Raw genomic sequence first — 25,473 nt, 5'->3', positions numbered from 1 at the left:
GAAGCAATGCAGCTCTTTTATGAAATGGTTAACTTAATTTTTCACTGTGACTGGCAATATTTTGTCTGGATATTTAGAGAGAAAAAATTCTGTGCATGTTACACTTCAAACCTTGTGGATCACATTTTACCAAATCTCCACTCTAAAGAGAATCAGTAGCACAAAATCAGTGGATTTGACATTTGCAATTTTTTTTTTTTGTGCATTTGACACGCTGTAATGTACAAAATTTGTAATATTTTCACAGCAAAATCTGAACAGCAAATATCCAATATGGACGCACCCTGCATTTCCAGAGGCAGATTGTCATCCTCTGCTTCTTAAATCAATAATGACTACAAGTTAATACGGTTTAATTTATCATCGCACATGTTACTGAATTTTTGGCTTGTTTTGGGGACATTCCTGCCCGCTTTAGAGATGTCCACTAACATAGCGCTGACTAATTACCCAAAACCAAATTTCAGTTCCGTGCCATCCCCAAAAGTAAACCATAAATTAGCTGTGATTACCTAAAGAGAATAAAATATCACAGGAGTTAATACCTAAAATCTCTGGTGCTGTAGAGTGGTCGAATAGGTTTTCTGACAAAAACATAAAATATAATATACAGTATATATATAATTTTTTGAGAGTGGGGAAATGTATAAAAACAATAATTAGAAGCATACTTACTTTTGAGCGTCCCTCAGGCCACTCTGGAGTTCTATGCCGGCTCCGGAAGTGGTGTCTGCCCCATTCTGAAGTCGCAGCACAGAACGTCCGGTAATGCACTCTTCTAGTCACCTGATAAATACAGCCAATTACAGGCTGCATCAGTGCTGGGACTTTCCAACCGGGGCTGACGCCACTTGCAAAGCCAGCACAGAACGTATGTAAGGTGAGTATGCCTCCATTTAATATTTTCAATCAATATGAGCCTACAGAAAAATTATTTTGTTGTTGGACAATCCCTTTAAGAAGCTAAACATTTTTAGAATGGTCATGGGTAGTTGTACTTGTAGTCGGTGTAGTTAGTGATTGGTCTATGAAGGTTGTTGTTGTTGGTCACGATGGTTTTAATTTAGCCTTTTGGGATGTCTAAAATCTCTAATGTATGCCATCTTAAGACATTGAGGTGTTTAAAGGACCACATTGCTCTCGTTCTCTCCTACATCTTGTGACCGCAATTGTTTTTTGTGAGGACCACAAGTCCCTTTCTCATTGTGAGTCTAAGGACTAGACATAAGTATCGAATGGTCTGTTGCTGTGAACCAGCCAGTCAGAGCTGACCAGTGTAGTCACAAGATGGAGGAGAGGACTTGATAGATACCAGTGTTAGATATGGCAGAAGACAACAATGGGTAAGAATTTTAGTGCACAAACTCCACCCACATTACTGATTGCTAACAGAGCAAGCAAAAAAATGCTGGGGAGGTCCTTGCAAGTGAACTCTAAAGCCCCCTATATTTTTTAGATGGCTGTTGGTCGACTGGTGGTTGAGCTGATCCTTTGGCCGACAGCTATCTTGCCCAGCTCTCCAATACACAGGAGCACTTGTTTGCTAAATGCTCCTGTCTTCTCTGTCAGAGAGCCACTGCCAGAAATCTGTGACAACAGCTCATCTATCAGAGTACAAAAGGATTGTCAGTCCGAAAATGTCAGATAAGAGTCGGGGGCCCTCATACATATTACACTTTTCAATCTTGGCAGGATTAGCTTTAAATACTCTGCATATGGAGGCCTTAAAAAAGTTGCCCTGGCTTGGGGTTCAAGTCGGCAGTCACTTTATGTGACTGCAGACTTGTGAATCCTCATAGTGTGCGCAGTGCGAGCTGTCAGGTTTCTACGGTGTAGGCACCAGGAGCGGGTGGTCATGTGTCCGCAAGTACGCAAAATAATGAAATTTATTTTTTGGACATGGCCACATCCAGTAACTGCACTTTGAGACCAGCAAGGCCTCCCACAATAGCACAACTATGGTCAATATAGTGCCTATAGTGGCATATATTGTGATATATAGTGACACCATATTTTCTCCATCTCTGCATGTATGTCTGTGTGTATATATATATATATATACAAAATTTGGCAAATAATAAATGCTATAAGAGCACTCTTGAGAGTAACTTTACTAAAGAAATTACTGGCAAAAGTTCTTGTGGGAAAATTTCTTTGGATGCTTCTGCTGAGCAGACAGACAACCTGCTGAGCTTCAGTGCTCCTCAGTTCTAACATCTAATGTGTCCTCTCATTGTATAGAGCTTATGCAGCAGGAAGCCTTTCATGTCTCCAATAACTGGGCTTACATTCAGGATTTTGCAGCATCTGGGACCTCAGTTTTTATTTAGAAGAGCTTTAAAAGTAGCACAAGATGCAGAAACTGAAAACAAATCCATCTGTATGATTCGGGTATGAATGGAACCCAATGGAGACACTGTGACCGGACCAAAAAGTGAGCGGTGCATACACAATAGCGGCCCTGTATTTCCGAGATAAAGCAAAGTATTTTTTACAAATTTGGTTGTTAGATTGCTGGAGTTTGGTAATATATATATACAGCTCTGACAAAAATTAAGAGACCACCACATCAAAACCCAGTCATGGGCAGCCCAATCTTCAGACCTGAACCCCATTGAAAACCTCTGGAATGTAATCAAGGGGATGATGGATAGACACAAGCCATCAAACAAAGAAGAACTGCTTACATTTTTGCGCCAGGAGCAGTGTGAAAGACTGGTGGAAAGCATGCCAAGACAAGCTGTGATTAAAAATCATGGTTATTCCACAAAATATTGATTTCTGAACTCTTCCTGAGTTAAAACATTAGTATTATTGTTTCTAAATGATTATGAACTTGTTTTCTTTGCATTATTTGAGGTCTGAACGCACTGGTTTGTTTTTTTTTTAATTTTGACCATTTCTCCTTTTCGGAAAAAAAACTACAAAATTTGTTACTTGTAAATTCGGAAACATGATGTCAGAAGTTTACAGAATAAAAGAAAAATTTGGATTTTCCCAAAAATATACCTATACAGAGAAAAATCAGACAAACTGAACATTTTGCAGTGGTCTCTTAATTTTTGACAGATCTGTACATACACTTCCAAGTGTCCTAGTGTCTATGGCATGTATGCTTTGTTTTGACTGACGGATTGGCCAGTTCACTAGCCCCCAGCTGCAGCTAACTCATGGATGTAAGTAATGGCGCTGTCAGAAGAGGTCACTTGGCTAACCAGGGGCAGTGTCCATAGAGTGTGAATATACTGCTAATCATTGTATACACAGGATATAAAAAAGAAATATACTGTATATTGTCCTTTCCAACACATTGGTCAGGATTATATACAGAGGCCAGCCGTGTAGGCTTTACATGCAGATTAGATTAAAGCAAAACGACTGATGCTTTTCTGTTCTGCAACTTGCGGGAATTTCATTATTTTATCAGATGTTGGTTGGTGGCCTGCCAAACTAGCACAATTTCACTCTTGATGACTTTATAATTACTTTCCAAGAAGATCAAAACAAGGGACAAGTGATATTTTCCAGACACTCACTTTACCAAAGAGAAGATGAGACCATATAAAGCAATGACAGAAAGTCAGTTTATACACTGTGTTTACGCCTCTCGCATCCACTGTGGTAACATCAATCATACATAGACTTCTATGTTTATAGAATATATGCCACACTATTTTATGCATAAGGTTTTGCACATTTTTACACTCTTTTGGCATCTATCAGCTGTTCTTGACTCTGGCGGCAAAACTCATATTGACGGTGTAGCGCCTATTCTCTGGAATCGGGGCTGATGTGCACTCTTTGGAAGTGGCCACTACACACTGGACAATGTTTATATCCGGTCACTACCGATAATGGCTGATTGTTGGGGGGTGCCGGGTGTCAGATCCCCACAGATCTGATATTGATTCTTACTGAGAATTGGTCATCATTAGTAGTTTCCCAGGTACCCGTTTATCTATTTTTACATCACTTATAGATGGCCAAAAAATACTTATTTTTCACATTGATTTAAAAGGGTGTGTCAAGAAGTCAACTCCTGTCCTTGTAACTTTGAAAGAAAACGTATCACTATGAGCATGCAGACCAATGTGCAGGAATAAAGCACGAGCAGCGGTGAATATTCATTTCTCTTTAATAGTTGGCACTGTAGTTACAGCCGCCAGCTTCCTGCAGCGGCCGGGCGATCTCATGTGCCCGCTTCTTAAGGGAATGAATATTCACTTCGAGCACAGTGAATATTAATTTCTCTTTAGCAGCGGGCACACAGCAAGTGCTGGCATCGGAACAAGATGCTGCGAGGGAGCGCAGGGACGGTAAGTAGGATAGTTTTTTATGTTTTTCTGATGGGGGCATGCATACCAGGATAGGGATGAGGAGCCATGCATACAAGAAGAGAGATGAGGAGCCATGCATACCAGGATAGGGATGGGGGGGCCATGCATACCAGGATAGGGATGAGTGGGCCATGCATACCAGGATAGGGATTAGGAGCCATGCATACCAGGATATGAATGAGGAGCCATGCATGCCAGGATAGGGATGATGAGCCATGCATACCAGGATAGGGATGAGGAGGCCATGTGTATCAGGATAGGGATGAGGAGGCCATGCACACCAGGATAGGGATGAGGAGGCCATGCATACCAGGATAGGGATGAGTGGGCCATGCATACCAGGATAAGGATTAGGAGCCATGCATGCCAGGATAGGGATGATGAGCCATGCATACCAGGATAGGGATGAGTGGGCCGTGCATACCAGGATAGGGATTAGGAGCCATGCATGCCAGGATAGGGATGATGAGCCATGCATACTAGGATAGGGATGAGGAGGCCATGCATACCAGGATAGGGATGAGGTGGCCATGCATACCAGGATATTGATGAGGAGCCATGTAATAATAATAATAATTTTTATTTATATAGCGCCAACATATTCCGCAGTCACTTTACAATTAAGCGGGGACATGTATACCAGGATAGGGATGAGGAGCCATGCACGCCAGTATAGGAATGAAGAGCCTTGCAGGCCAGGATAGGGATAAGGAGGCCTTGCAGGCCAGGATAGGGATAAGGAGGCCTTGCAGGCCAGGATAGTAATGAGGAGGCCATGCATACCAGGATAGGGATGAGGAGGCCATGCATACAAGGATGGGGATGAGGAGGCCGTGCATACCAGGATGGGGATGACAAGACAATGAATACAAGGATAAGGATGAAGAGCTATGCATACCAGGATAGGGATGAAGAGCCATGCACACCAGGATAGGGATGAAGAGCCATGCACGCCAGGATAGGGATGAAGAGCCATGCACACCAGGATAGGGATGAAGAGCCATGCATGCCAGGATAGGGATGAAGAGCTATGCATACCAGGATAGGGATGAGGAGCCATGTATACAAGGATAGTAGGGATGAGGAGGCCTTGCAGGCCAGGATAGTAATGAGGAGGCCATGCATACCAGGATAGGGATGAGGAGGCCATGCATACAAGGATGGGGATGAGGAGGCTGTGCATACCAGGATGGGGATGACAAGACAATGAATACAAGGATAAGGATGAAGAGCTATGCATACCAGGATAGGGATGAAGAGCCATGCACACCAGGATAGGGATGAAGAGCCATGCACGCCAGGATAGGGATGAAGAGCCATGCACGCCAGGATAGGGATGAAGAGCCATGCACGCCAGGATAGGGATGAAGAGCCATGCATACCAGGATAGGGATGAAGAGCCATGCATGCCAGGATAGGGATGAAGAGCCATGCATACCAGAATAGGGATGAGGAGCCATGTATACAAGGATAGTAGGGATGAGGAGGCCTTGCAGGCCAGGATAGGGATGAGGAGGCTATGCATACCAGGATGAGAGAATAATGCATACCAGGATAGGGATGAGGAGGCCATGCATACCAGGATGGGGATAAGGGAACAATGCATACCAGGCTTATACTCAAGTCAGTAAGTTTTTCCAGTTTTTTGTGGTAAAATTAGGTGCCTTGGCTTATACTTGGGTCGGCTTATACTCGATCATATACGGTAATTGTTATTGTCACATCCAGAACAACCCGATCTATAAAACTGAAATGTTTTTTATTCCATATGGTGAACACCATAAAAAAATAATTAAAAAACACACCAAAAATATTGTTTATACTGGCGAACAAAAAGCAATCTAAAAAGATATGGAAAAAAAATGGTATAAATCAAAATGCCAAACCGTCCCACAGCTCTCAGAATGTATACATGTTAAACAAGCTCATCATACCCCTAGATGAATCCCTTGATGTTTCAAAAATGTGGTCACTTGTGGGGGTTTCTTTTGTTTTGGTACCAGAGGGGATATTACCATCTATAACATGACCAGTTACACTAATGCCGCCAAATCTGTTTTGGCATCCCAATAATCTTCTCTTGTAAAGTTTTGCACTTGCTACATTGTATTCCAATATGAAATGTACATGAACATTTCACAGATCTAGAAAATGATAGCCGAATAATGTACAGATTCGTCTTGTGCCACAAGTTATACTGAGACTATCACTTGGAAATCGTAAAACTTGTATTATAAACCGAGTGTATTATAAACATACCACAAACATATGGGGCTTTCCTGGCATCCTGCGGAGGAAATCGTGCTCTTTGTTTTATTTCTTGCATAGACAAAAACAAAACAAAAGCTACACAGAACGATTCCTTGGCTCCCCATTCATTTCACAGGAAAATCCTCATTTCCCTCTGTCTCTCCTAATATCCTGCAAAGTGGCTAGTGACATTTAGCCATTTAAGTTGTAATTGGCATTAGACATAATGAAACAATTCAGAGAAGTGTGAAATTTTTTTGTTTATTGTCTTAATCTGTTGAAGTGAGGAGATTATTGTGGGTGACATTACTACAAATAACACAATTAGCGACAAACAGGTACACAAGGATTAAATTCACATGGATTTGTATGTTATTATTATTACGGTATTATTATTTATTTATATAGCACCATTGATTCCATGGTGCTGTACATGAGAATGGGTTACATACAAGTTACAGATATCACTTGCAGTAAACAAACTAACAATGGCAGACTGATACAGGGGGGCGAGGACCCTGCCCTTGCGGGCTTACATTCTACAGGATTATGGGGAAGGAGACAGTAGGTTGGGGGTTGCAGGAGCTCCGGTGTTGGTGAGGCGGTAGCTTCGGTAGTGATGAGGCAGCGGGGTCAGTGCAGGCTGTAGGCTTTCCTGAAGAGATGAGTTTTCAGGTTCCGTCTGAAGGATCCGAATGTGGTTGATAGTCGGACGTGTTTGGGGCAGAGAGTTCCAGAGGATGGGGGATATTCGGGAGAAGTATTGGAGGCGATTGGATGAGGAACGAATAAGTGTGGAGGAGAGAAGGAGGTCTTGGGAGGACCGGAGATTACGTGAGGGAAGATATCAGGAGATTAGTTCAGAGATGTATGGAGGAGACAGGTTATGGATGGCTTTGTAGGTCAGTATTAGTCATTTGAACTGGATACGCTGAGGGAATGGGAGCCAGTAAAGAGATTTGCATAGGGGGGAAGCAGAGGAGTAGCGAGGAGAAAGATGGATTAGTTGGGCAGCAGAGTTAAGGATGGACTGGAGAGGTGCAAGGGTGTTAGCAGGGAGGCCGCAGAAAAGGATGTTGCAGTAGTCAAGGCGGGAGATGAGGGCATGCACAAGCATTTTAGTAGATTGAAGGTTGAGGAAAGGACGGATTCTGGAGATATTATTGAGCTGGAGGCGACAGGTGGAAAGAGCTTGGATGTGCGGTTTGAAGGACAGGGCAGAGTCGAAGGTTACTCCGAGGCAGCGGACTTCCGGTACGGGGGAAAGCATGATGTCATTGAATGCGATAGATAGGTCAGGTAAGGAAGATCTGTGGGATGGAGGAAAGATGATGAGTTTAGATTTGTCCACAGTGAGTTTGAGGAAGCGAGAGGAGAAGAAGGAGGATATGGCTGATAGGCACTCTGGGATTCTGGACAGCAGAGCGGTGACGTCTGTGCCAGAGAGGTAGATCTGAGTGTCATCAGCATAGAGGTGGTACTGGAATCCATGGGACTTTGAGTTGTCCCAAGCCAAGTGTATAGATTGAGAAGAGTAGGGGTCCTAGAACAGAGCCTTGGGGGACTCCAATAGAGAGAGGGTGGGATGAGGAGGTAGTGTGGGAGTGGGAGACGCTGAATGTGCGGTTGGAAAGGTACGAGGCGATCCAGGATAGGGCGAGGTCTTTGATGCCAAAGGAGGAGAGGATCTGTAGTAGGAGGCAGTGGTCAACTGTCGAAAGCCGAGGACAGGTCTAGAAGTAGGAGTACAGAGTATTGTCCAGTAGCTTTGGCGGTAAATAGGTCGTTAGTGATTTTGTTCAGGGCAGTCTCAGTTGAGTGATGGGGGCAGAAACCAAATTGTAGATTGTCGAACATCAAGTTAGATGAGAGGTGGGAGGAAAGTTCAGCGTGGACGTGCTGCTCCAGGTGTTTGGAAGCGAATGGGAGCAGCGATATTGGGCGATAGCTGGACATAGCAGTTGGATCGAGGGTTGGCTTTTTAAGGATAGGCGTGATTGTGGCATGTTTGAATGCAAGGGAAGGTGCCAGAAGTTAGTGATAGGTTGAACAGGTGGGTTAGGGATGGGATAAGTGTGGTGGTGAGTTTGGGGAGGAGGTGGGATGGGATGGGGTCGAGCGCACAGGTGGTGAGGTGCGATTTGGAGAGGAGACAATTAAGCCCCCCTTCAGTGATGTTGGATAGGGAGGTTATGGGGTTTGGGCATTGGTCTGGTATACAAAGGGGTTGTGGTGGTTGAACAATAAAGACTTGCCTTGTCAGCAGAGATGAGGGAGGTTGGAGGGGGGCAGTGGGGGGGCAGAGGAGGGAGTTAAAGGTTTTGAATAACTGTTTGGGGTTGTAGGATAGGGAAGATATGAGGGTTGTGAAGTAGGCCTGTTTAGCAGAGGTGAGAGCAGATTTAAAAGCGAGTGTTGCTTGTTTGAATACAGTGAAGTCATCTTGCAATTGTGTTTTCTTCCAACTCCGCTCCGCAACCCTGGACACTTGCCGGAGCTTTTTAGTGGTGTTATTGTGCCAAGGTTGTCAACAGCTGATGCGAGAGTGGCATTGTAGAAAGCAGTGGCAGTGTCTGTGTCGTGGAGTGAGGATATGGATGCCAGTGGTAGGATGGAGTCAGAGAGTGTGTGGGTGTCTAGGTGTGCAAGGTTTCTGCGGGGGTGCGCATGTTGCTGGACATGGATGACCGGTGAGGAGGACAGGGATGAGAAGGTGAGCAGATGGTGGTCGGATAGAGGGAGAGGGGAGGTGGTGAAGTTAGATAGAGAGCAGAGACGGGTGAATACCAGGTCTAGTGTATGCCCGTCTGTGTGGGTGACTATGGAGGACCGTTGAGTAAGTCCAAAGGATGAGGTAAGGGACAGAAGTTTGAAGGCTGTTGACTGAAGGGTATCAATGGGGATGTTGAAGTCACCCATGATGATGGTGGGAATGTCAGCAGAGAGAAAGTGAAGAAGCCAGGTGGAGAATTGGTCAATAAAGGCAGTGGCTGGGCCTGGAGGTCGGTATATGACGGCCACTTGGAGGTTGGAGGGCGAGTAGATGCGGACAGAATGGACTTCAAAAGAGGGCAGGATAAGGGAGGGAAGAGGCGGGATTGGGTTAAAGGTGCAGTTTGAAGAAAGGAGAAGACCCACTCCTCCACCATGTTTGTTGCCGGGTTGAGGAGTGTGGGTGAAGTGGAGGCCTCCGTAACACAGCGCAGCAGGGTAGGCGGTGTCAGGGGGTGTTAGCCATGTTTCTGTGAGGCCAAGGAAGGCAAGATTGTGGGAGAGAAAAAGGTCGTGAATCACATGAAGCTTATTGCAGATTGAGCGGCCATTCCAGACTGCTCCAGAGAGAGGGAGCAGGGGGGCGGGCGTCAGGGGCACGGGTTTTATGTTGGAAAGATTGCGGTAGTTTATGTTGGATAGGGAGCGATAGGAGGGAGTAGTAATGGGAGGTATGAGATGTGGGGGTCCAGGGATGGGAGATATATCTCCAGCAGTGAGAAGCAGAGAGAGAGAGCAGGTGGGGGAAAGAGAGTGGCCGACTTGTTTTATGTTTTCTTAGGACAGATTTGAGGTTGAGGAGCAGGTCAGCAGAGGAGGACAGGTGGGGAGGTAAGAGGGAAAGGGAGATGATTACTAGGTTAGAGAGTGCTGGGGTTTGTGATAGCGAAGGCGAGAGAGGATTAGTGGAGCAAACACTGTAAGGGCATATGTAAACATGATGAAGGAGTAGGATGGGTTAATAGAAAAGCTAGATCCAAGTAATAAGAAGTGCTTACTCAGAAGACATACCCAAAAGAGGCAGAACATAGAGTGGGGTCCTGACTCCTGCCGTGACTAACTGCCGTTGAAATAACTGCGGCGTCTGTATGCTTAGCTGCGCAATGCTTTGCTGCAGAAATGCGTGTGCCTGACCCCACACGCGTGCCCCCCCTTAAGATGCTACTAAATTTATAGGACTGAGTAAAGGATCAGGTGAGAGGGATTGTGGGTCCTTATTTGGGATAAATTAGAAATTGGCCAACACCCCAGGGGAGGTTACATGATCAAAGGCACTGAGCCTGGCTGCAACCATATGCTCTAACACCTTGAACACAATAATATCTCCTGGAGTGTGCAGCTGTATGTATTTCTATGCAGCTGAACGCTCCGGTCCGAACCGCCAGCGGGATTATTGATGCGAGAGACTAGCGCGAGTTTCTCACATTGCAGTTGCAAGTGTGACCCCGGCCTTAGGGGCATTTACACAGCAAGATAATTGTAAACAAGTGTTGTTAAAGAGAACCTGTCATAATGGCGCTGTTATACAGAGTGAATTGAAGAAATTAATGAACACATCTGCATTGTGGATGTTCGCATTTGAATTTTTCATGTAATTAGCTTTAGGTGCATAGCAGCGATGGTATGGGTAGGGTCTTCGGCTTCTGTCCTGGTCCCTCTGGTGTCTGTATGCCATGTCACTGTTTTGTGAGTGACCTGCCTCCCATGTGAAATTTCACGCCGGCACCAACCTTGCCGCGAGCGGCTTGTGAACAAATTGATCTCCCAGTGGTCTACAAAAAAAAATGTCACCAACAATGGTGATGCTTGTGCAGGTTCACTTTCCAGCAATCTTCAATGAAATGGTGGCGGTAGCGGCGTATGCGTAGATTGAGATGTAGGCTCAGTTGAATCTCTAATAGACATCTTTGAGCTAAGATCTCTATCAGAGTATGGGCTGCCACCGGTGCCATTTTTTTGAAGACCGCCAGAAGGTCAATCTGCGAAAGCACCGCCATCAGTGCCATTTTATTGAACATCCGGGAGACCAATTTATTCATGGCAGGAACAGCGCCAGTGCGCAATTTCAAATCTAATTATCCAAAAACTTCAAATATGGATTGAATGACAACCACAGAGCGGATTTCTTTACTAAAGGTATCGATTTACTCTGCATAACAGCGTGATTATGACCATGCCTTTACTTTACATTGCTAAATCATGCAGACAGATTATTTTAAAAAACATTCATTTCACAATTGTAAACAGGCTGCCGAGTACCCAATGGAGGAGCAAAACACTTTCTTTGGGTGCATTGATTTTTTTATGCAGCATAAAAGATCATCGTTCTCAGCAGTGCATCATCCTGTGCAAACAGAACTTGCACTTCTGAAACCAATGAAGGCCTGTGGGCACTGAGTGATCCAGTGCAGATCGCTCAGTGCACATCATTTACTTTGCCCTGTCTGTGTAAACATGTGTTCGAACGACTGCTGATTGATAAAAGTTAGCCAGTCGGTGATTGTATTGATACAATGCACATTGAGTGGAAGCTTTGGGGTTAATGCCGGGTGGCTTTTATAGTCATCCAGTAGGCAACCTTGAAACGTCTTTTTTTCCATTGTTTTCTTGATGACTTCTTTGTGTATTTAAACTACTGGGCATCTTCTAGACGGACACTGCCTGAAGAAGGGACCGGTCACTTCTTTTAGCCGCTTCACAGCTTTCGCAACCTGAAGCAGTTAAAAGAAGCTCAAAAGGATGGAACGTATGCACAGCAAGTCATTTTCACATTGTAGTGTATATGTTCATTCTATTTGATGTCTGTCCTGGGTTCCCGGCAAAATCTGCCTGAAAAAGACGCTGCGTGCACATTACCCTGGAGAGTTTCTGCTTTAAAAACTCAATGTGAGCATACTCTCTGGGTATGTGCACATAGTTTCTAGCAGTTCTGCTTAAACAAATACAAAAGCATCAAAACATTGCTTAAAAACTCTTAAAAGATTCTCCCTATTCATTTCTATTGTAAAGCCACTTTGCTGGTCGTATGTTAGTGTTATGAGTAGTGTTGAGCATTCCGATACCGCAAGTATCGGGTATCGGCCGATACCGGTATTCCGATACTTGCCGCGTATCGGATACCGGAATCGGAAGTTCCCAGATTCAAAATGCACAAATTCATCCAATGAGAATGATTCCAAGTGTGGGCACATCCTGTTCAGCATGGAGGGCATGAAACTACTGGCATGGCTGTGATTGGCTGCTGAAATGATGTCATGATGCAGTTTAAAAGTCGCTGGCGCCATTTTGCGATCACTCTGCTGTGAATTCAGTTAGTGACAGGACGCTGTTTGCTGACTGAGGGCCAGTTTAGAGATAGCGATTTGCTTCTTTGTGCTTTCCAAAGGCTAATTTAGCAACCGCTGTGTTCACCTACTATTCACCTTGCTTTTGCCTTGTAGCGCTGTTTTCACAGCGATCTGCAAGGTCTGTGTGTGTGTGGGTGTGTGTGTGTGTGTGTGTGTGAGTGTGAGTGCAGCCACATAGGCCATCCATAGCTGGTTGTATTCAGTTCAGGGAGGGTGGTTCATTGCCTCATACTGTTCTTTTTTTTTTTTTCCAAGTAGTGTAGCCGTCCCTGCCCTGCACAAGCATGTGGAGGGACACATAAAACACGCGCTACTGAACGCCGTCAGTAGCAAGGTCCACCTCACCACCGATGCGTGGACCAGTCAACATGGACAGGGGCGATACCTTTCCCTCACTGCCCATTGGGTTAATGTCGTTGAGCCGGGTACAGACCGTGCGAGTGGCGCAGGACGTGTCCTGCCCACTCCAAGGATTGCAGGAATCCATTCTGTACGCATTGACTCCTCCTCCTACACCAGTTCCTCAGAATCATCGCTGCAGGAGCCGTCACAGTCCACCTCCACATGGACCCGTGATGAACGTGTACCTGTTACGACCGACATGAGCACAGCCGTGGCCAAACGTCAACAGGCCATCTTGAAATTAATTTATTTGGGGAATCGAAGCCACACAGCGCAGGAGCTCTGGAATGCCATCAAGCAGGAGAGCGATGTGTGGTTTGTGCCAGCGAATCTCCAGCCAGGCATGGTAGTGTGTGATAATGGCCGAAATCTGGTGGCAGCTCTGGGCCTCGGCAACCTCACTCACATCCCATGTCTGGCACATGTGCTCAATTTGGTCGTGCAGAGTTTTCTGAGGGACTATCCGGATCTTGATGCACTGCTGCACTAGGTCCGCCTAGAGTGTGCTCACTTGCGGCGTTCCAGCACGGCAAAAGCGCGCATTGCGGCTCTGCAGCGCCGACACCGCCTGCCGGAACATCGCATCATATGTGACCTACCTACCAGGTGGAATTCCACGTTACATATGTTGGAGCGGTTGTGTGAGCAGCAGCAAGCTGTAATGGAGTACCAGCTGCTTCAGGCGCAAAGAAGTCGCAGTCAGCGCCGTACAGACTTCACAACCACAGAGTGGGCCACTATGAATGACGTCTGCCAGGTTTTGCGTCCCTTTGATTATTCCACGCGGATGGCGAGTGCAGATGATGCACTAGTCAGCATGACTGTCCCCCTTATCTGCCTGCTTGAAAAATCACTGCAAGCGCTAAGGGATGATGTTGTGGAAGAGGTGGAGGATGAGGATTCAGCATTTCCATCATCTTCTGGACAGTCAGCGCCACGTGGTTCCTCACAAACGCGTAGGCAGGGGACAGTTTGTGAGGAGGATGAGGAGGAGTCAATGGAGGAGGAAGACATCCGTCCAGAGGAGGGAGTTACACAATTGTCCAGTACTCAGTGTGTACAGCGAGGGTGGGGTGATGACGAGCGGGCAGAGATCACGCCTCCAGCAGGGGACAGCGTTTCTTGGGCAGTTGGCAGTCTGCAGCACATGGTGGATTACATGCTGCAGTGCCTGAGAAACGACCGCCGCATCGCCCACATTCTCAACATGTCTGATTATTGGGTGTTCATCCTCCTCGATCCTCGCTACCGGGACAACGTAGAAAGCCTCATCACACCGTTGAACCGTGAGCGAAAAATGCGGGAGTACCAAGACACACTGGTGAATTCCATCATCTTCTCCATTCCAACTGAGAGAAGTGCTGCTAGTGCATTCCAAAGCAGCTCAGTGCGTCCAGGCAGTGGTGGAGGCTCTGCACAAAGAGGGAGCAGAAGCAGTGCCTCTGCCCAAGGCAAGACCAGTATGGCCCAACTGTGGCACAGTTTTCTGTGCCCGCCACAAAAGTCTACACCATCACAGACGGCTCCAGTCAGCAGGAGGCAACGGTTCCGTCAGATGGTGACAGACTACATGTCTTGCCCTCTTGCTGTACTCCCAGACGGCTCTTCCCCTTTCAAGTTTTGGGTCTCAAAGCTGGATACATGGCCAGAGCTAAGCCAGTATGCATTGGAGGTGCTGTCTTGCCCTGCGGCCAGTGTATTATCGGAACGTGTCTTTAGTGCTGCAGGTGGTGTACTAACTGACCGTAGCATGCGACTATCCTCCGATAACGTTGACCGGCTTACTTTCCTGAAAATGAACAAGGCCTGGATCTCGCAGGAATTTGCCACTCCTCTTCCTGATTAAATAATTAGGTGACTGTCTACAGTATCCAGGTCTCCTGTTGTGTTCATCTTTCTACCACCTGAACTTAAATTCCTGGGCTCCAACACCGCCAGTTGAGGCTCAGAAGTGCCGTCTGCACAGTCAAAACATACGACCCAGTGTTACTGGGTTTCAGTAACGTCAGCTGATCCCCAGCTGTGTAGCCGGCAATGTGTCCTGCGACCGCCATGCTGACACAACAACTGAAATGTAAGGGAACCTGTCCCCCCCCCCCCAAGGCGTTTGTTACTGAAAGAGCCACCTTGTACAGCAGTAATGCTGCACAAGGAAAAGGTAGCTATTTTTGTTTAGCTCCTTGCACACGCAGAACTTAACACTTATAAAATGTGTCCACTGATACCGTAAAACCGTCCCGGAGGTGGGACTTTCCTTCGTAATATGACGCAGCACAGCCGTCATTCCTACCCCCTTGGCGCCGTGCCCCGGCTCCTCAGCGTTGTTTGATTCCGTCCCGGAGCCTGCGCTGTTATGTTATCCCTTGGCCAGGCACACTTAGCGCTGCCTGTCTTCTGACATCATTTGGTGTCAGGATGGCTGCGCCTGTGCGTCCGCGCTGGCCGAGAGCCCGCCTCGCAGTGTCTTCTGATTTAATCCCACTGGGGGCCTGAGATCCATGGACATGCGCAGTGCATATCTGAACCTCCACCTCTCACTCATCTCCCTACGGCTTCTTCAGACTGTGCGGTGTCAGCTGGTCCCTAATAGCATGCCACGGCCGTGACACCGCACAGTCTTAAGAAGCCGTAGGGAGGGGAGTGAGAGGCGAGGATATGCACTGCGCATGGCCACGGATCCCAGGCCCGCGGTGGGATTACATTAGACGACACTGCGAGGCGGGCTCTCGGCCAGCGCGGCTGCACAGGCGCAGCCAGCCTGACACCAAATGATGTCAGAAGATGGGCAGCACTAAGTGTGCCTGGCCAAGGGATAACATAACAGCGCAGGCTCCGGGACGGAATCAAACAACGCTGAGGAGCCGGGGAACGGCGCCAAGGAGGTAGGAATGACGGCTGTGCTGCGTCATATTACGAAGGAAAGTCCCACCTCCGGGATGGTCACACGGTATCAGGGGACACATTTTATAAGTGTTTAGTTCTGTGTTTGCAAGGAGCATCATGAAAAGAGCCACCTTTTCCTTTTGCATCTTTTTTGCTGCACAAGCTGGCTCTTTCAGCTACAAACGCCTTGGGGGGGGGGGGGTTAAAGGTTCCCTTTCGACTTTCTCCAATCAGGCTTCGGCCTACATTGTGTTCCTCTGCTTCTCCTCCTGTCCCTGGGCTCCAACACCGCTAGTTGTTGCCTGGTAGTGCTGTACGCACAGTCAACAGTCCCTCCTCTGTTATTGGGGTTCAGTAACGTCAGCTGTTCCCCTGCTGTGTGTGTGGCAATCCCTCCTATCTCCTCCACCTCCACCTCCCCCTCCTGTCCCTGGGCTCCAACACCGCTAGTTGCCGTCCAGTAGTGCTGTACGCACAGTCAACAGTCCCTCCTCTGTTATTGGGGTTCAGTAACGTCAGCTGTTCCCCTGCTGTGTGTGTGGCAATCCCTCCTATCTCCTCCACCTCCACCTCCCCCTCCTGTCCCTGGGCTCCAACACCGCTAGTTGCCGTCCAGAAGTGCTGTCCGCACAGAGCCAACAGTCCCTCCTCTGTTATTGGGGTTCAGTAACGTCAGCTGTTCCCCTGCTGTGTGTGTGGCAATCCCTCCTACCTCCTCCTACCTCCTCCACCTCCTCCTCCTCCACCTGTCCCTGGGCTCCAACACCGCTAGTTGCCGTCCAGAAGTGCTGTCCGCACAGTCCCAACAGTCCCTCCTCTGTTATTGGGGTTCAGTAACGTCAGCTGTTCCCCTGCTGTGTGTGTGGCAATCCCTCCTGTTATGATTTTCCCAATGGCAGGGAAATCAAAAATAACAAACGGACTAGCTCTCGGGTGATGGAAACTAAAGTGACCGTGACCTGAACCTGACACAACACTGGAAGTAGCCGGGGAGTGTTTCCTACGATGCCCTAGACACCACGCGCCAGCCGGAGATCTAACTACCCCTATCAGAGGAATATACAGGCCTGCCTTACCTCCAGAGATGAACCCCAAAAGGAGATAGCAGGCCCCCACAAATATTGACGGTGAGTCAAGAGGAAAAGACATACGTAGGATGAACAGCAGATTTAGCACAGTGAGGTCCGCTTACTAGATAGCAGAAGTACAGGAAAGAGTTACTTCACGGTCAACTTCAAAACACTACTCAAAAACACCATCCTGAAATTACTTTAAAACTCCAGTGACAACTCATGCCACTGGAGTGGCAATTTCAGTCCACGAGAGCTTCCAGCTGCAGAGAGTCACATTGCAGATAGCTGGACAAAAAATAACATTAACTAGGAACAAAATTCAACTTAGCTGAACTGGAACTTGAGGCAGGAGAATGCAACAGAATGCTACTGATACATTGTTGGCCGGCATCGGACCAGCAGCCAAGCAGCCTTAAATAGGAAACTCCCCTAATGGGTGTCAACAGGTGATCAAGGATAGAAGAAGGCAAATAAGTGGCAATACCTTAAAACACCACCGGGGGAGCCCACAAACAGAATTCACAACAGTACCCCCCCTTAAGGAGGGGGCACCGAACCCTCACCAGAACCACCAGGGCGATCTGGATGAGCACTATGGAATGCACGAACCAAATCAGGAGCATGAACATCAGATGCTGTCACCCAAGAATTATCCTCCTGACCATAGCCTTTCCACTTAACCAGATACTGAAGTTTCCGTCTGGAAACACGGGAGTCCAAGATCTTTTCTACCACATACTCCAACTCACCCTCAACCAGCACAGGAGCAGGAGGATCAGCAGACGGAACAACCGGCACCTCATACCTCCGCAATAATGACCGATGAAAAACATTATGAATAGTAAAAGATGCTGGGAGGTCCAAACGAAAGGACACAGGATTGAGAACCTCCAGAATCCTATAAGGGCCGATAAACCGAGGCTTAAACTTAGGAGACGAGACCTTCATAGGAACAAATCGAGAAGACACCCAAACCAGGTCCCCAACACAAAGACGAGGACCGACACGCCGATGACGATTAGTGAACTGTTGAGTCTTCTCCTGGGACAACTTCAGATTGTCCACAACCTGTCCCCAAATCTGATGCATTCTATCAACCACAGCATCTACTCCAGGACAATCCGAAGATTCCAATTGACCGGACGAAAAGCGAGGGTGAAACCCTGAATTACAAAAAAATGGAGAAACCAAAGTGGCAGAACTGGCCCGATTGTTAAGGGCAAACTCTGCCAATGGCAAAAAATCAAGCCAATCGTCCTGATCAGCGGACACAAAACACCTCAAGTAAGTCTCCAAGGTCTGATTAGTACGCTCAGTCTGGCCATTAGTCTGAGGATGGAATGCAGACGAAAACGACAAGTCGATGCCCATCCTGGCACAGAACGCCCGCCAAAATCTAGACACAAACTGAGTACCCCTGTCAGAAACTATATTCTCAGGAATACCATGCAAACGCACAACATTCTGAAAAAATAGAGGGACCAGCTCAGAGGAGGAGGGCAATTTGGACAAAGGTACCAAGTGAACCATCTTGGAAAAACGGTCACACACCACCCAGATGACGGACATCCTACGAGAAACAGGAAGGTCAGAAATAAAGTCCATAGAGATGTGCGTCCAAGGCCTCTTAGGAATAGGCAAGGGCAACAACAACCCGCTGGCCCGGGAACAGCAGGGTTTAGCCCGAGCACAAACATCACAAGACTGCACAAAAATACGTACATCTCGAGACAAGGAAGGCCACCAGAAGGACCTAGACACCAGATCCCTGGTGCCAAAAATTCCAGGATGACCTGCCAACGCGGAAGAGTGAACCTCCGAAATAACTCTACTGGTCCAGTCATCAGGGACAAACAGTCTACCAGGCGGACAGCGATCAGGCCTATCCACCTGAAACTCCTGCAAAGAGCGCCGCAGGTCTGGGGAGACAGCTGACAATATCACCCCATCCTTCAGGATGCCAGTAGGTTCGGAATCACCAGGCGAGTCAGGCTCAAAACTCCTAGAGAGGGCATCCGCCCTCACATTCTTAGACCCAGGCAGATATGAGACCACAAAGTTAAATCGAGAGAAAAACAACGACCAGCGCGCCTGTCTAGGATTCAGACGCCTGGCTGACTCAAGATAAATTAGATTTTTGTGGTCAGTCAAGACCACCACCTGGTGTCTAGCACCCTCAAGCCAATGACGCCACTCCTCAAATGCCCACTTCATGGCCAAGAGCTCCCGATTTCCAACATCATAATTTCGCTCAGCGGGCGAAAACTTTCGAGAGAAAAACGCACATGGTCTCATCACTGAGCAGTCAGGACCTTTCTGCGACAAAACTGCACCTGCTCCGATCTCGGAAGCATCTACTTCAACCTGGAACGGGAGCGAAACATCAGGCTGGCGCAACACAGGAGCAGAAGAAAAGCGGCGCTTAAGCTCCCGAAAGGCCTCCACAGCCGCAGAGGACCAATTAGCAACATCAGCACCCTTCTTGGTCAAATCAGTCAAAGGTTTAGCAATGGCAGAAAAACCCGCTATGAATCGGCGATAGAAATTAGCAAATCCCAAGAATTTCTGAAGACTCTTTAGAGAAGTAGGTTGTATCCAATCACAAATAGCCTGAACCTTAACAGGGTCCATCTCCATAGATGAAGGGGAAAAAATATATCCCAGAAAGGAAATTCTCTGAACCCCAAAAATACACTTTGAGCCCTTCACAAATAGAGAATTAGCTCGTAAAACCTGAAAAACTCTCCTGACCTGTTGAACATGAGATTCCCAGTCCTCCGAAAAAATCAAAATATCATCCAAATACACAATCATAAATTTATCCAGATATTCACGGAAAATATCGTGCATAAAGGACTGAAAAACGGAAGGGGCATTCGCGAGACCGAAAGGCATTACCAAATACTCAAAATGGCCTTCAGGCGTATTAAATGCGGTCTTCCACTCATCCCCCTGCTTAATCCGCACCAAATTATACGCACCACGTAGATCGATCTTAGTGAACCACTTCGCCCCCTTTATGCGAGCAAAAAGATCAGTCAGTAAAGGTAACGGGTACTGGTATTTAACAGTAATCTTATTCAGAAGTCGATAGTCGATACAAGGTCTCAATGAACCATCCTTTTTACCCACAAAGAAAAACCCTGCCCCCAATGGAGACAAAGAGGGGCGAATATGACCCTTTTCTAAAGATTCTCTGATATACTCCCGCATAGCAGTATGTTCAGGTACAGACAAATTAAACAAGCGACCCTTAGGAAATTTACTACCGGGAATCAACTCAATAGCGCAGTCACACTCTCTGTGAGGGGGGAGAGAATCAGTTTTAGGCTCCTGAAATACATCATAAAAATCTGACAGAAATGCTGGGATCTCAGAGGGAGTAGATGAAGAAATGGGAACCAAAGGTGCATCCCCATGAATCCCCCGACATCCCCAACTCAGCACAGACATTGATCTCCAGTCCAAGACTGGATTATGAATTTGTAACCATGGTAATCCAAGTACTAATACGTCATGTAGATTATATAACACAAGGAAACGAATAATCTCCTGATGGTCTGGGGAAAGATGCATAGTCACTTGTGTCCAATATTGTGGTTTATTGCTAGCCAAAGGTGTAGAATCAATACCCTTTAAGGGAATAGAAACCTCCAGAGGCTCTAAATCAAACCCACAACGCTTGGCAAAGGACCAATCCATGAGACTCAGAGCGGCGCCAGAATCCACATAAGCATCCACAGTAACAGATGATAAAGTACAAATCAATGTCACGGACAAAAGAAATTTAGACTGCAAGGTACCCATAGAAAAAGATTTATCAACCTTTTTATCAACCTTCTTTATGCGTTTAGAGCATGCTGATATAACATGAGCTGGATCTCCACAATAGAAGCACAACCCATTTTTGCGCCTGTAATTCTGTCGTTCGCCTCTAGACAATACACTATCGCATTGCATATTCTCTGGTGCCTTTTCAGAGGTCACCGCCAAATGATGCACAGGTTTTTGCTCAGAAGATACCGCCATATGGTGCACAGATTTTTGCTCAGAAGATACCGCCATATGGTGCACAGATTTGCGCTCCCGTAAACGCCGATCAATCTGGATAGCCAATTTCATGGCATCATTCAGACCTGTAGGCACAGGGAACCCCACCATGACATCCTTCACGGCATCAGAGAGACCTTCTCTGAAATTAGCTGCTAGAGCGCACTCATTCCATTTAGTAAGTACCGACCATTTACGAAATTTCTGGCAGTATATCTCAGCTTCATCTTGCCCTTGGGAAAGAGCTATCAAGGCTTTCTCAGCCAAAATCTCTAAATTAGGTTCTTCATAAAGCAACCCCAAAGCCAGAAAAAACGCATCTACATTTAATAACGCAGGATCCCCTGGCGACAATGCAAATGCCCAACTTTGTGGGTCACCCCGCAATAGAGAAATAACAATTTTAACCTGTTGCGCAGGATCACCAGCAGAGTGAGATTTCAGAGACAAAAACAATTTACAATTCTCTCTGAAATTCAAAAAACGGGATCTGTCTCCGGTAAAAAATTCAGGCATAGGGATCTTAGGTTCAGACATTGGAGCACGTATAACAAAATCTTGTAAGTTCTGGACCTTTGAAGCCAGGTTATTCAGACCTGCAACCAAACTCTGTGGATCCATGATTCAAACAGGTGTAACCAAAGCCATTCAAAGATTAAGAGGAGAGGAAAAAAAAAAAGGCTGAAGACTGCAGTTTAAGCAAGGAGTACAAATAAGCACTAAGGTGCACTTTCCAAACACAGAAGGAAAAAAAAAACCTTTTCATATCCTTTCCTGCTTTAGTGCATAGTTTTAACACATGTGGCCGGCCAAACTGTTATGATTTTCCCAATGGCAGGGAAATCAAAAATAACAAACGGACTAGCTCTCGGGTGATGGAAACTAAAGTGACCGTGACCTGAACCTGACACAACACTGGAAGTAGCCGGGGAGTGTTTCCTACGATGCCCTAGACACCACGCGCCAGCCGGAGATCTAACTACCCCTATCAGAGGAATATACAGGCCTGCCTTACCTCCAGAGATGAACCCCAAAAGGAGATAGCAGGCCCCCACAAATATTGACGGTGAGTCAAGAGGAAAAGACATACGTAGGATGAACAGCAGATTTAGCACAGTGAGGTCCGCTTACTAGATAGCAGAAGTACAGGAAAGAGTTACTTCACGGTCAACTTCAAAACACTACTCAAAAACACCATCCTGAAATTACTTTAAAACTCCAGTGACAACTCATGCCACTGGAGTGGCAATTTCAGTCCACGAGAGCTTCCAGCTGCAGAGAGTCACATTGCAGATAGCTGGACAAAAAATAACATTAACTAGGAACAAAATTCAACTTAGCTGAACTGGAACTTGAGGCAGGAGAATGCAACAGAATGCTACTGATACATTGTTGGCCGGCATCGGACCAGCAGCCAAGCAGCCTTAAATAGGAAACTCCCCTAATGGGTGTCAACAGGTGATCAAGGATAGAAGAAGGCAAATAAGTGGCAATACCATAAAACACCACCGGGGGAGCCCACAAACAGAATTCACAACACCCTCCTATCTCCTCCACCTCCACCTCCCCCTCCTGTCCCTGGGCTCCAACACCGCTAGTTGCTGTCCAGTAGTGCTGTACGCACAGTCAACAGTCCCTCTGTTATTGGGGTTCAGTAACGTCAGCTGTTCCCCTGCTGTGTGTGTGGCAATCCCTCCTATCTCCTCCACCTCCTCCTCCCCCTCCTGTCCCTGGGCTCCAACACCGCTAGTTGCTGTCCAGTAGTGCTGTACGCACAGTCAACAGTCCCTCTGTTATTGGGGTTCAGTAACGTCAGCTGTTCCCCTGCTGTGTGTGTGGCAATCCCTCCTACCTCCTCCTACCTCCTCCACCTCCTCCTCCTCCACCTGTCCCTGGGCTCCAACACCGCTAGTTGCCGTCCAGAAGTGCTGTCCGCACAGTCCCAACAGTCCCTCCTCTGTTATTGGGGTTCAGTAACGTCAGCTGTTCCCCTGCTGTGTGTGTGTGGCAATCCCTCCTACCTCCTCCTACCTCCTCCACCTCCTCCTCCTCCACCTGTCCCTGGGCTCCAACACCGCTAGTTGCCATCCAGAAGTGCTGTCCGCACAGTCAACAGTCCCTCCTCTGTTATTGGGGTTCAGTAACGTCAGCTGTTCCCCTGCTGTGTGTGTGGCAATCCCTCCTATCTCCTCCACCTCCACCTCCCCCTCCTGTCCCTGGGCTCCAACACCGCTAGTTGCCGTCCAGTAGTGCTGTACGCACAGTCAACAGTCCCTCCTCTGTTATTGGGGTTCAGTAACGTCAGCTGTTCCCCTGCTGTGTGTGTGGCAATCCCTCCTATCTCCTCCACCTCCACCTCCCCCTCCTGTCCCTGGGCTCCAACACCGCTAGTTGCCGTCCAGAAGTGCTGTCTGCACAGTCCCAACAGTCCCTCCTCTGTTATTGGGGTTCAGTAACGTCAGCTGTTCCCCTGCTGTGTGTGTGGCAATCCCTCCTACCTCCTCCTACCTCCTCCACCTCCTCCTCCTCCACCTGTCCCTGGGCTCCAACACCGCTAGTTGCCGTCCAGAAGTGCTGTCCGCACAGTCCCAACAGTCCCTCCTCTGTTATTGGGGTTCAGTAACGTCAGCTGTTCCCCTGCTGTGTGTGTGGCAATCCCTCCTACCTCCTCCTACCTCCTCCACCTCCTCCTCCTCCACCTGTCCCTGGGCTCCAACACCGCTAGTTGCCGTCCAGAAGTGCTGTCCGCACAGTCCCAACAGTCCCTCCTCTGTTATTGGGGTTCAGTAACGTCAGCTGTTCCCCTGCTGTGTGTGTGTGGCAATCCCTCCTCCCTCCTCCTACCTCCTCCACCTCCTCCACCTCCACCTGTCCCTGGGCTCCAACACCGCTAGTTGCTGTCCAGAAGTGCTGTCCGCACAGAGCCAAACACCTCGCCAATGTGTTAGTGGGGTTCAGCACCGCCAGCTGTTCCCCTGCTGTGTATACGGCAACGTGTACTGCGACCGCCACGCAGGCACAACAAGTTAAATTTAAGGGAACCTGTCCCCCCCCCCCCCAGGCGTTTGTTACTGAAGGAGCCACCTTGTGCAGCAGTAATGATGCAAAGGGAAAAAGTGCCTCTTTTCGTGGTGCTCCTTGCACATGCTGAACCTAACACTTATGAAAAGTGTCCCCTCCTACCGTGATACCGTCCGGTTGGTGGAACTTTCCTTTGTGATGTGACGCAGCACAGCCGTCATTCTTACCCCCTTGGCGCCGTGCGCCGCCTCCTCAGCGTTGTTTGAATCAGTCCCGGAGCCTGCGCTGTTAGGTTAGCCCTTGGCCATGCACACATTTTGCGCTGCCCGTCTTCTGACATCATTTGGTGTCAGGCTGGCTGCGCCTGTGCGGCCGCGCTGGCCGAGATCCCGCCTCGTACTGTCTTCTGATTTAATCCCACTGGGGGCCTGAGATCCATGGACATGCGCAGTGCATATCTGAACCTCCACCTCTCACTCATCTCCCTACGGCTTCTTCAAACTGTGCGGTGTCAGCTGGTCCCTAATAGCATGCCACGGCCGTGACACCGCACAGTCTGAAGAAGCCGTAGGGAGGGGAGTGAGAGGCAAGGATATGCACTGCGCATGGCCACGGATCTCAGGCCCCCAGTGGGATTAAATCAGAAGACAGTACGAGGCGGGATCTCGGCCAGCGCGGCCGCACAGGCACAGCCAGCCTGACACCAAATGATGTCAGAAGACGGGCAGCGCAAAATGTGTGCATGGCCAAGGGCTAACCTAACAGCGCAGGCTCCGGGACTGATTCAAACAACGCTGAGGAGGCGGCGCACGGCGCCAAGGGGGTAAGAATGACGGCTGTGCTGCGTCACATCACAAAGGAAAGTTCCACCTACCGGACGGTATCACGGTAGGAGGGGACACTTTTCATAAGTGTTAGGTTCAGCATGTGCAAGGACCATAATTAAAAGAGCTAAGTCTACCTTTTCCAGCATTAGTGCTGTACACGATGGCTCTTTCAGCTACAAACGCCTGGGGGGGGGGGTTAAAGTTTCCCTTTCAACTTGCTCCAGTGCAGGCTTCGGCCTACACTCTGCTCCCTCTCCTCCTCCTGCTGACCCTGGGCTCTAACACCGCCAGTTGGGGCCCAGATGTGCTAGCTGCACAGAGCCAAACACCAGCCAATGTGTCAGTGGGGTTCAGCACCGCCAGCTGTTCCCCTGCTGTGTAGCCGGCAACGTGTCCTGCAACAGCCACGCAGACACAAGAACTGAAATTGAAGGAAACCTGTCCCCCCTCCCCCAGGCGTTTTTACGTTTTACAGCCACCTTGTACGACAGTAATGCTGCATGTGTGCAAG

The 25,473-nt window shown here is 47.9% G+C and overlaps 1 protein-coding gene across 2 annotated transcripts in view; it reads left to right on the top strand.

Moving 5' to 3' along the window:
- Positions 1 to 25,473, top strand: part of MMP28 (matrix metallopeptidase 28) — a 102,740-nt gene that overhangs the window by 16,659 nt on the left and 60,608 nt on the right. The gene's annotated exons all lie outside the window — the stretch shown is intronic.

Source organism: Ranitomeya variabilis, chromosome 3, assembly GCF_051348905.1.
Source record: "Ranitomeya variabilis isolate aRanVar5 chromosome 3, aRanVar5.hap1, whole genome shotgun sequence".
Taxonomy (NCBI): Eukaryota; Metazoa; Chordata; class Amphibia; order Anura; family Dendrobatidae; genus Ranitomeya; species Ranitomeya variabilis.
This window is presented reverse-complemented; position numbering and strand designations above follow the sequence as displayed.